The following is a 12,455-nucleotide window of genomic DNA, read 5'->3' on the forward strand; positions in this document are numbered from 1 at the left end:
CCCCAACCTGGTGTCACCCCCCTTCCGCAGCGCCTACACACATTGGGGGGGTCCCAGGCTTGGGGACCGCCCCAATTCAACACCCACCCAGGTTTAACCCTGTGACCCCCTGTGAGAGTTGCTCCAAAGAACAGTTTGTGCCTGAACATCGCCATCAGGGACTTGGAGAAGAGACGGACTGAGAGAAAGAATTGGACAATGATTTGGAGAGAGGCCTGAAGCAAGGAATTGTGTTGTGCAGGTCTCTCCGACCTGGGGGCTACAGGTGCTGTATGGACTCTACCTGCTGCCCGAGCCAAACTTGCCCCCACCACCTGAGAGGAATTGCGTTACAAAGGCCTCTCCGACCCCAGGACAATAACTGCTGTCCAGAAGATGGATTTTCACCTGTTGCTTGAGCCAGACTTGCCCCCTACCTCCTCCCTGTAACAAAGGCCAACGAAGGAGAGCATGCGCAGAGGATCGCCAGGGGTTTTGAGGTCACCCAACGTTCTGGTAAGAGACCCCTGAACCGAGGCGACGCAGGCGCAGATGGGCTCTGGCGAGTGAAGCGAGGAATTTTTGGGCCTGTGAAGTTAAGCCTGGATTGAGCAATAAAGGTGGAGATTGGCCTTGATCTATGTGAGTGAGGGGGGGTGAGGAAGCATGAAAGACAACTCCTGACAGGACATCATGGAGATCTCCCCACCGGAGGATCCTGAACCACGACGGAGGACCAGCAGGACTCTCGTCACAGGACCCGAGACCAGAGGGACGCCTTTGGAGCTCGTTTGGTGGTAAACCCAGCCTCATTTCTGCCTTTTTCTTTTTACCTTTCCCTTTTCCTCTACTCTCTTTCTATCGTGTGCCGCTTTTATGGGCAAATTAATAAAGCAACACTGCTTGATTGAATTATAACCCCTCGGCATTTTCGTTGCCTTAATTTTGCGCCTCGAGATCAAGGTAAACGAACCATCACGAGTCCATCACCGAATGGACCGTGACACCCCCCTCACCAAAAGGTGCACTCCTCTGCGGGGGTGCTGAGCCCCCCCATTTCCACACCCACCATGGAGGGGGTCCCCAAAACGAGTCTGAGACCCCCTGCCTCCCCCAAAATCCCTTATGGGCACAAAACGGGGGGCGGTTGAACCCCCCAAATGTGCTTCCCCCCTCCCCCCTCGCCCAAAATATGTACCATGGTGGGGGGCACTGGTGGGAGGCAGGAGGCCGGCGGCGGGGGCGAGCCAGGCTGGGGGAGCAGTTTGGGGGGCAGGGAGGAGATGGGGGTGGGGGGGAGGAGCTGGGCGGGGACCTGGCTGAAGCGGGGGTGCAGGGGGGACAGGGAGGGGACCTAGGAGGGAGACGGGGGGCTTGGGGGACCAGCAGGGGGTGGTTTTGGAAGTCGTGGGGGAAAATGGGGTAATCAGGGGGGCCCCAAAAACAGGGACCCCACCCCCATGAGCCAGACACACCAGAGAGGGGGCTCAGCCTCACCCCCCACTCTCCCCTTCCCCCCTATAGTGGGGTACCCCCCATGAACCCACAAATCTGGGGAAGTCATCCCCTTTTTTGAGGGGGGTCCAGTTTGCCCCACCCCCCCTGCCGGGGGGAATAGCCCCCACACACACATCAGGGACACTCCAACATCCCCCCTGCCCACGATGGGGACCCCAATATCCACCTGCCCCTAACCACCACAGGGGGAAGGGACCCTGCTGCCCCCGGGGAGGTCATTCCTTCCTGGCGGGGGGGTCCCAGCAGCCCCCCCGTTTCCCCACGGGGGTTCCCCACCTCCCCGATGCGCTGGACCAGGCTCTCGGTGCTGCACCCCAAGTTCGTGGTGCTCTCCACGGCCGGCAGCAGGTACGGGGGGAGGTGCAGGTCAGGACACACACCTTGTGCGTCTGCCCTTTGTGGGGGGTACAGCGGGGGAGGCAGGGGGTCCCGGAGTGGGGGGCCAGTCGCCCCGTCCCCCCTGTTTCACTCACATTCGCTCCCGCGTCTTCTTGAAACTGTCGAAGAGCTGCAGGACCGTGCTGAGCCCCTCGGCGATCAGGCTGCAGCTCTCACTGCCCCCCCACGAACCTGGGGGGGGTGTTGGGGGAGAGGAGATTCGGGGGAGGTCTTTTTTTTTGAGGGGGGGGGATGAGAGGCTCAGCACTGCCCACTTCAAAGGGTGTGCCCCCATAACTCCCTCACCCTACATTTTAGTGCTCCCCAAGACACACCCTCCCAATTAGCAACCCCCCTTACTTCTTGGGGCCCCCCCACCTCCAAACACTCCCACTCCCCCAAAGACCCTCCCCTCCCGACACTTCCCCACACAAAACACCCCTGGTCACTGCACATCCATAGGTTGGGATACCCCCCCTGCCAAAAAAAAACCAATTTCCCCCCTAGATCCAAATCTGCCCCCCCATGAGGGTCCCTGGGGGTGCCTCTCCCCCTCCCCCACCCCAATTATCCCCTATCCCCAAATTTTCCCCCCGCATCCTCATACCACAAGTAATTTGTAGGTGCTGCTGCTGGGTCTGAACCCCAAATCCCCCACTTCCCACTGTATGGAACATTTAACAAAGTGATGTTGTTTTTACAAAACTAAGGTGCTGGTGCCTGACCCCAGTCGGGGAAAGGACAGAGAGACATCAGACTGTGAATCCTTAATGTAAAACAAAGTCTCTTTGAACGAATCCCGGAATGCATACTGATACCTGTATATACAAGTTGATCTAGGGGGAAGGGTAGCCAAAGAATCAGGAACCCATATTTTAAATAGATCGATAAGGGGAAGGGTATTATTCGGATTAGATGAATGAAATATGTGAACTGAGGCAGGGTCGGGTAGTCTGTAAACCCTGCAGTACCAACAAATGGGGAGCAGGGAAGGGAATTTGCTGCCGGGATTTGGGGGGGATATAAGCGGGGGGGGTTGCCCGATTATGTGTGCCTACCTTTAGGCTGCAACAGAAAGAAGCAGAGCCCAGATAACCTCCCATGTCTGCAGAGACCCCCAGGCATCCCCTCCCGACCACACTCCCTACTCACCACTGCAGCTTCTCCTCCTCCCTTCGGTCCCTCAGGGGCTGTGCAGCCAGCCCTGGGCACAGAGTTCCGTCAGACCCCTCAGGTACAGCAGGCTCTGACTCAAGTATTCTTCAGCCCTGCTCCTGTCCTGCTCCAGCTGGAGAGAGCACAAGGGGATGAGCATGTCACTGTCGCTCCCCAGCTGGCTGGACCAGTCCCTCCTTCCAGGAACCCACTTCCCCTTCAGGCCATTCCCTTGTACCAGCCAGGAGCCCTGTGGGGCTGAGGCTGAGAGAGAGACACAGGCAGAGGGGTCCCAGGGGTGCTGAGAGCCCTCCCTCCCGCTGGGAGTGGGGAGGGGAGCAGGGCAGAGAGAAGAGCCCCTGGGGGCTCTGTTCTTGAGGACACGGAACGAGGATGCAGCTCCGGGCTGCAGCAGGGCAGGCGAGGCACATCTGCAGATCCCACAGCACAGATATGTGGGACAGCCCTTGTCCAGCCTGGGCCTTGGCCCCTGGGGGTTGTCCTCACCAAGCTCTCCCCAGTCTGCCATGTTGGCTGCGTCTGCACCAGGTGTTTGAGCTGTTTGCACTTGAGCAGCTCTGCTGCAGCAAGGAGGGCTTCCCCAGTGGCCTGCGGAACAGCAGAAGCTGGGAGATGGCACCACGGCCTGGGGCAGGAGACCTGGTGTCCTCCTCCTCTTGGCTTTGTTCCTGGCATGATCCTGCCCTTTGGGAGCAGGGACACGCTCTGGCCCAAACATCTGGGCCTCTCTTGGGCACAGCCCTGGGTGACAGGGTCTGAGGCTCAAAGCTCGAGCCCCAGCACCTGCAGGGACAGCTCAGGAGCCCGTAGGGATGCGCCTCTTCAGGCCTTGGTGGCCATGGGCTGCTGCTGAGCCCTGTGGGACCAGGTAGGGCAGGTGGTGGAAATGTCCATGGCAGCTTCTCTATTGCTGCTCATGCTGGGTCTGCAGGGATCCTTCCAAGGGCTGTGCTGGTTGAGGCTGCCAGCAGCCCTGTCCCCTGTTGCCCAGGCCACCCGTGTGCTGTCAGCACGCCCTCCTCTGCCTCAGTGCTCAGTGTGGAAATCTGTACCTTGGCCACACTGTCGCTCTGGTTGCTCAGATGAAAGAAGAGGGGGAGCAGTGCATGGTGCATGTAGCTCTTCAGCCTCTTCTTGTGCTCCATCACTGACTGCACCCACCCTCTGAAGAGGCAGATGGAGAGCTCTCGCAGCTGGCTGGACTCCTGGGAGGAAGGCAGAAAGTCAGACTTCAAACCCAGCAGCTCTCTGCTCACGGTGAGTAGGGGCAGTATCGGGGCTGACGTGTGAGGAGATGCTCCAGGGTCGGATTGTGCAGCAGGGAGCCGTGCTGGGCTGCAAAGCCCAGAAGCCATCCCACAAGAGCCCATAGGAGCAGACCCTGCTGCCAGTGCTGCCCATAGGGCTGGGCTGAAGGGCAGCTGTCACTGCAGGCTGCCCCCCCGCTGGGCTCAGTTTCCTACATCAGCCTTACATCGTCAAAGAGGGGCAGGAGCTTTTCTGCCAGCTGCTCAGAGATGGGGCTGGTCTCCTCCCTCTTCAGGTGACCCATCATGTTTTGGAGGAATGCCAGGACCTTCCTCTTGATTTCTGTGTTGCCGTAGTGAAGTGCCTCCATGACACGTGGCAGGAAAACCTGCAATTTTCTTGCCTGTATAAAAAACAGTTTACTTTTGTGAAAGGGTCAAAGACCACTCTGTCAAAACTACCCGTCACTGAGCACCAGCCTCCTGTCTGGCTTTCTGGCAGGTGGTAACACAGGAATCTGTGGCAGCCTTCTGGCAGGTGGTGGCCATAGGCACACAGGTGGGGACGCAAGACAGCAGGCCCAGAGTGGGGAGGGAAGAAAAGCAGTGACTCCCTGTGCCCTGCTCAGGTTTTTGCCCTATTATGTGTGCCTACCTTTAGGTAGAACACCTGATCTTGCAAAATTGTTATTAAAATATGCTTTGCCGAGAGATCCTGCCTGGGCCTATTATATTTGCAAGATAATTGTTTCCTATACCACCCCCCCCACCCCAAACCCGCCTCCTGGGGGGTCTCCGGGGTGCCCCCTCCTCACTGGATGCTGTCCAGCCAGGTGAGGAACTCGTAGGTGCTGCTGGTGGGTGTGTGACACTGGACGCAGGACTCGGGGGCACCATCCACCATATTGAAAATGACCAGGCTGTACTGGGTACCCCCAAACAGGAGGGGCAGTCAGGGTCAACCCACCCCCCAGGTCACACACACCCCAAATTAGGGGGGGCGGAACAGGGTCACCCAACCTTCCCCGGGTCATACACCCCCCCACCACTGACACAGCCTCCCTGCTCACACAGCTCCACACGAGAGCTGCAGCTCTTGCACTTCTGGCTCTTCCTGGGCATCTACCTGGCCGCCCTCCTGGGCAACAGCCTCATCATCATCACCACCATAGCCTGTGATCAGCACCTCCACACCCCCATGTACTTCTTCCTCCTCCACCTCTCCCTCCTAGATGTTGGCTTCATCTCCACCACTGTCCCAGGTGCAATGTCTAATTCTCTGTGGGACACCAGGGCCATCTCCTACCATGGTTGTGTTGCACAGGAATTTCTGCTTCCCTTCTTGACTACAGTAAAGTATTATCTCCTCACTGTCATGTCCTGTGTTCACTCTGTTGCCATCTGCAAACCCCTGTACTATGGGACCCTCCTGGGCAGCAGAGCTTGTGTCCACGTGGCAGCAACTGCCTGGGCCAGTGGGTTTCTCAATGCTCTCTCTGCTGCACATGGCAAATACATTTTCACTGCCACTCTGCAAGGGCAATGCCCTGGACCAGTTCTTCTGTGAAATCCCCCAGATCCTCAAGCTCTCCTGCTCACAGTCCTATATCAGGGAAGTTGGGTTTATTGTGTTTAGTGCCTTTTAGCATTTGTGTATTTTGTGTTCATTGTGCTGTCCTATGTGCAGATCTTCAGGGCCGTGCTGAGGATCCCCTCTGAGCAAGGATGGCACAAAGCCTTTTCCATGTGCCTCCCTCACCTGGCCGTGGTCTCCCTTTATGTCGGCACCTCTTTTTTTGCCTATCTCAAGCCCCCTCCATCTCTTGCCCATTCCTGGACCTGGTGATGTCTGTTCTGTACTTGGTGGTACCTCCAGCAGTGAACCCCATCATCTACAGCATGAGGAACACAGAAATCAAGGATTCCCTGAGGAAAGTATTTGAATGCATAGTCTTTCAGCATCATTAAGGTACCCATACACCCTATGAGACTCCCAGGGTATCTCAGGAAAAGTCATAAATACTTTTTGTTCTTTATTTTATATTCTTTTCATAGCTATGATAATATTAGTTGCCCTGAAATAGTAGTATTCATCCCACTTCTTGACATTCAACATGTTTCTTCTGAGATATTATCCCAATGAACTGTCGTGGTTTAACCCCAACAGGCAGCTCAGCACCACACAGCTGCTCACTCCTGTCACGGTTGAGACGAGCAAACGACATAGACCAAGTTCTTCCAAGATGAAAGTAGTAGATGCCATTTATTGCCACAAGTGCGTTTTTATACCGTTTTACAAATTCATGTGTGTCTTCACTATTGGTTACAAGTTACAGCAGTAACATCTCATTGGCTAATTTTGCTATCATCAATGTTAATCTTCTACTCCCTTCTCTCTCACAGGTATGTCCCTTCTCTCTCACGGGTACACCTTAATATCCCCAGATACTCCTTTGCTCCCATCTTCCTCACGGGTAGGCCTTCATATCTTCAAGGCTGATCTCTGTTCCCATACCTTCTGTCAGGGAATCCAAGGACCCCCCATAGTCCTCCACAACTCCCCCTTTTTGTATTTGTGCTAAAAAATTGCCTTCATCGTCTGCTGCAGGGCCCTTTGCAGCAGAGAAATCATGCATGGCAACATTAGTAACACAATCACAACAATCATCGAAACAGTCAGTCCCGTTTTCACTACTGATAACAACCACCCTGAAAGCCCCCAACCACTAAGCAATTTATTGCATATATCACCAAAATCTTCACACTCATGTCCTTGAGCTAACAACAAAAAGTCTATTGTGGCTCTATTCTGCAGTGTAGCATGTCTTACAGAATCTACATCTAACAAAAGCCCACTTAAAGCCTTAGAAATTCTGTTAGTTTGCTTAGCTAGCCAGCATCCTAATTTTTCTAAAGTATTTAAAGCTTTAGCTGTGCCAACACCAGGTACAAGAGATCCTAAAACTCTTAACCCTGATCTCCAAAAATCTACACTACCATCACATTTTGACTCACATATTTGCAAAAAGCGTTTTTCCCATCTTACTCTTCTGTGACCTATTGTTATAGATACATTGGGCATTAAGAGAGTTAATCGTCCCAAATTACACGGTCCTCCAACAGCATCAGAAGGAATTCCTGGCGAGGCTCTATCTCCGCAGATCAAGAATACACCATACGGGAGCTTTCGGGGTCACTGTCCCACATCGTCAAAGGCACCCCTTGGATTCTTCTGCAAAGCATTGCACCAGTGAGTTTCATTTCTATAGTCACCAAGGGTAGCATGAACATTTTGCAGTTTTATCCATCCATGCTCTTGTATATTGTTCCAACACTGTTCACAAACCAGCTGGATACAAGCATCCCTGGGCACAGATCCCAGCAATTCCAGTTCCTGTGGTTCAATATCTGCTTCCAGGAGGCAATTAATAAAAAGTGCCATGTTGGTATTATTACACTTCATTGCAATGCCTCTGCACCAACCACTATTTTGAAACAATCGTGTGATGCTGCTGTAGCCGTCAAGGGGGATGCCAACCAAGCATGTGTGGAACGGGTGTTCTGGACATGCTATAGCTAGGCATATGGAGTCCCGGCCAGTCGTGCTGGCTGAAGTAATCCACATGTTAGTCTTTGTCTGTGCAGGCATCCAAAACGCAGCAGCTGCAGCAGTCATTGCCAGGAAGATAAGACAGGTTTCACATTTTGCACCAGCAACCATTGCGGCCCTTGATCTGTAAGGACACAAGCATAGCCTGTCCCCCAGGTTATCAATTGATGTGGCCTTTTACATTGACCATTAACTAGTGATTTGACCATAGCTAATGTAGGTTCTTTCTGATTTAGCATGTTTTTGAGTCATACTTGCAAAGTGTTTCATCACAGGGGGAATTTGGGCTGCACCACTTAGACAGAAGTGATTCATCACATACAATGCTTTTGACAATCAGTTTTGTGGTGTTTCCCCTACTTCTCCCCCTTTTTGTTTTTAAAAAAAAACCCCAACAGTTCAGAATCAGATACGTGCGTTGAACCTTGACTACGTACTCAGAATCACAAATCAAATTTAGAGGTTCCTCCTTAAAAAGCTTTAAGTAACGTAAAGCTGCACCAAGTTCTGCTAATTGCAGAATAATGCCAATTGTTATCTTCATGCCAGACCACTACAGCTTTATGAGACTTCCCTGAACCATCAACAAAAACTATGCAAGCATATGGGATCAGACCAAATACAAGTATAGTCCGTGACCTGATGTGAACAACTCGCAGGTTCTGCAGCAATTTACATTTAGAGATGCCAAAAGCTACACTGTTAAGAAAATCAGCTAGTGCAATTTACAAGGACATAGACTGCAAATAAAAAAATCAAAATTAGACTTCACAAATGGTATGTATATAACAAAAGGAGCATGGCCTATTAAGACTTAAACTCATTCCCTGCATTTCTTGATCAGAGTACCAGTCAGTATATCAGTCTGTTAGCATTCTCGTCACACTGTCCCATAATAGCCACAGGTTGTTTCTATGTTGTAGCTATAAACAGACAAATCTGCAAGTCCAATTGAATGCAGTCAGCCTGTAAGGTTGTCATAAATTTATTCATCAAAGTCTCTAACTCCATTTTGGCTGTCATATTTATTGGATATTGTTTTCCCTTACCGGATCAAAGTCCTGTTTCAGTTCTATCAATGTAGTGTTGGCTTTACCGATACTTTGGCTACCAATACTGATGGATGTACAGCATTCGAAATTTTCTTGGAGATTTCTCACTTGAAGCAAGCAGATCTGCACCTTCCAAGCAGCTTCTTGTAGGACATGCAACTAAACAGAATTCTCAGAAAACATTATTTAAGCTTACAATTTCCTTTAAAATCTTGACCTAAGAGAGGTATAGGGCTTTCTGGCAAATACGAGAATTCAGTTGTTAAAACTTTGTTCCAAATTTGGCATTCCATTGGTTTCAAAAAATGGACTTTCTTTCTTTCTTTCCCATGACCTCAAAAACTAGCATGGTGAATTTACTAAGAAGTCTCTTACAACTAGTTACCACACAAAAAGTCCAGTAAAAAAAATTTTGGTTTAATTTCCCAACCTCATTAGAACTATGGATCCACTGGTGATGCCTTTAAATTTCAGACTCCTTCGTGCAGTTCTCTAGCAGTAACATTGCTGGGGGGGGAATAAAGCCTCCCTCTCGCCCCCATCTGAGATGGTAAGATCTCCAGCCCAGCATGGAAACAAATCAGTCCAAACTCCACATCAAACCAACGTGGCTCCACTCCACACCCAAATCAGCACCGGTCTGACCCAGAGAAGCACCCAGCACCCTGACCCCCCAAAGCTGACCAGCATGAAAAGACCGACCCCAGCAAGGAGGTAAAATGATGAGCTCTTTCCCCAGATGTGCCAGAACCTAAGAAACAAGACAGAAGCAAAAAGAAATAGCACTGACAACCCCTGATTCAGAGCTGAGAAGCAACGCTGTGCCACAACAAGGATGGATGATGTATGGGAATATAGTGCAAGATTGGCAAGGAGGTTAGTTAAATGTAAATAAGCTCAAAGTGACTTGCACCCGTCTGTAGAAAAAGCACATACATCACACTAATTGTTTTACTGACCTTGTGTGCTTGGTGAGTAGAACCTCTGTGTTAGATAGCATAGGCCCGTGAGAAACTCTGGGCACCTTATCACTATGTCTGAGATTCCTGCTTTGTTGTGAGCAAGAGCAGGAGGCTGCGCCTGCCTGAAGCCTTGAAATCCAGGCGAGCTCAGCAGGCGCAGTGATCTTCCAGCAGGGCTGAACTTACCAGCGCCTGCGTCCCCGCTTGTGTCAGCTCTGCCTGGGAGCTCAGGTGCGACTTCGGAGATCCCCCAGTAGAGAGGTAACTAAAATAAAACTTGCTCTTTGCAATGCATTCGTGGCCTCTGGCTCTTCTTGTGATGTGCCTGCGTATGTGTACACAGATGACAACACTCCAGGAAAAAAAAAAAAGACAGGGGTGGAATAAAGCCCCCCTTTCTCCGCTTAGCAGCGGGCAAACAGATTTTTCCTTTTTTTTTTTTTCCTCTTCTTGCTGCAGTTTAGACATAGCCAAGGCCACGCAGGTGGCGTAATCACTGGTGCTAAGGAGGAGTTGCCGGACTGCTGCGTTACAATGAGCTGAGTTTATCTTGCAGCTTGACATAGGCCTGAAATTTATGTTCAAGCTGGACAGCACAGGCCTGGGATATTTTGCTTTTTTGTTTTCCCATTTCATTCCAAACATAATACACTTTATATGCAATTCCAATTAGCTCAGCAATAGCTACATTCCTTAGCTCCATTTACCTTTTACAATTTACAGATGTCGAAAACCAGCATATTAAACATCAATCCATTATTCTTTTTTCCTAGATCCAAATCAGTTCATATTCTAGCAACTTTTAAATACAACTTCATACAATATCAAGTTCTCATCCATCATAGCATTTAGGTTTGGGGTTTTTTGTTTGTTTTTGTTTGTTTATTTGTTTGTTTGTTTGTTTGTTTTCAATGCGAATCAGAGTTTAACAGTTTAAATTCTTTTCTGGTCTCAAAATTATTTAGATAACAATAAGAGCAAATTAACTTACAGTACCGTACTTCATCCCATTTTTTCCAAAGTTCCGCAGAACAACATCAATTTCAATACAGCATTAAAACCCAGAATTCCACATTCAAGCCACATTCAAGTACAACATAATTTCAAGTTTTCTTTTATCAGAATATTTCCCCAAAAGTTACTCTAATGTGTAAGAATGCATCCTAAGGGGCAGCAAGGTGGTATTTTAGTAGTGGAACCGTTTCCCATTTTGTAATTATCTCCCCTAACCAAATTCTTTTGGTACCAAATATATATATATATATGCAAACTAAAATACTGAGCTCAGATATGAAAACCAAATACCAAGTTCAAATATGCAGATGGATCACAGTTACACTTATTCAAGACAATATCTCGATTTTTGCATCGCACCTTTGAACTGCTTACTGCTCAGCCAGGCAGAGGTGCCACTGGGTCTCCCTGACAAAACAGGTCAGTGCGCGCTGGAGCCCAGTCGGCACCTGCCCCCCTGCTGCCCTAGCAAGCTGGACTGGGCAAGGCTTTTATTAGCATCTCATCTGGTGTGCTACAACTGTTATCCCAAAACCAGGATTCTTTACTTGGTGTGCATACAAAAGAGCCAAATTCAGTACACCAAGATGAGACACAGCCTATCGCAGAGTTGCACAAGTCTGAAGGCTGGAATAGAGCTAGCATGCTAGAAAGAAAAGTAACAGCTGTTATACACAAGATTTTATCATCACATTCACGCAGTAAAAAACTAAATTACTCATTATCTTCTGTATTATCACAAAATGCACATTTTGAGTCCATGGATTCTCATTATTTAACAGTCTGCGAACTCACCATGCCACACAACAGACAAAGACCTACTAAAACTGCAACATGCTTAAACAGATACCCACAAAGAAAACAAGCTAACAAGGAAGACATCTATGATTGCTGTGTTATACTTAAAGATACTTAAAGGTTCTATTCTCTGGCCAGTTTTCCCAATCATTTAACTTATACAGCACCCACCACTCATTTCAATATTTTACAAGATCCTCTTTCCTCGTATTTCCAAGTGCTTTCCTATGCTCTAAAACACCTCCCCAAACCGATTTCTTAGGAACACAACTGAAACCAGTCATTTCCAACCCTATCTCGTAGGTAAAAAACCATGAGAAGAGGGAGGGAAGGGGGGAAGCACAGGGCTGCTTGCAGCAAGAGTGGGAAAAGTGGGGAGAAGGTTTTATGGCGCACTTATACAATCAATACCACAAAAAAAACAACTGTAACAACAACCAGTAAAACAATTAACTCACATTCCTGACAAGCTGCTTGATTTTCAGAGAGGCAATACACAGAAGCACGTAATATATACTGTAAAACTCACAGGTAACACGTTGATAGCAAACACTAGCATTCTCTGTTGCTAATTTCAACATTAGTGCTTCCTTAGCTTCTAAGTTTTCAACCTGCTTATTGATGGCCTCTTAAAGATGGTTAATAAACTGCATGTAATTCTCATTGGGACCCTGATTAATAGTCGTAAATAATTTGGCTGTTTTGTCGGTTTCAGGCACCT

The sequence above is a fragment of the Caloenas nicobarica genome, chromosome 20, assembly GCF_036013445.1.
Source record: "Caloenas nicobarica isolate bCalNic1 chromosome 20, bCalNic1.hap1, whole genome shotgun sequence".
Classification (NCBI taxonomy): domain Eukaryota; kingdom Metazoa; phylum Chordata; class Aves; order Columbiformes; family Columbidae; genus Caloenas; species Caloenas nicobarica.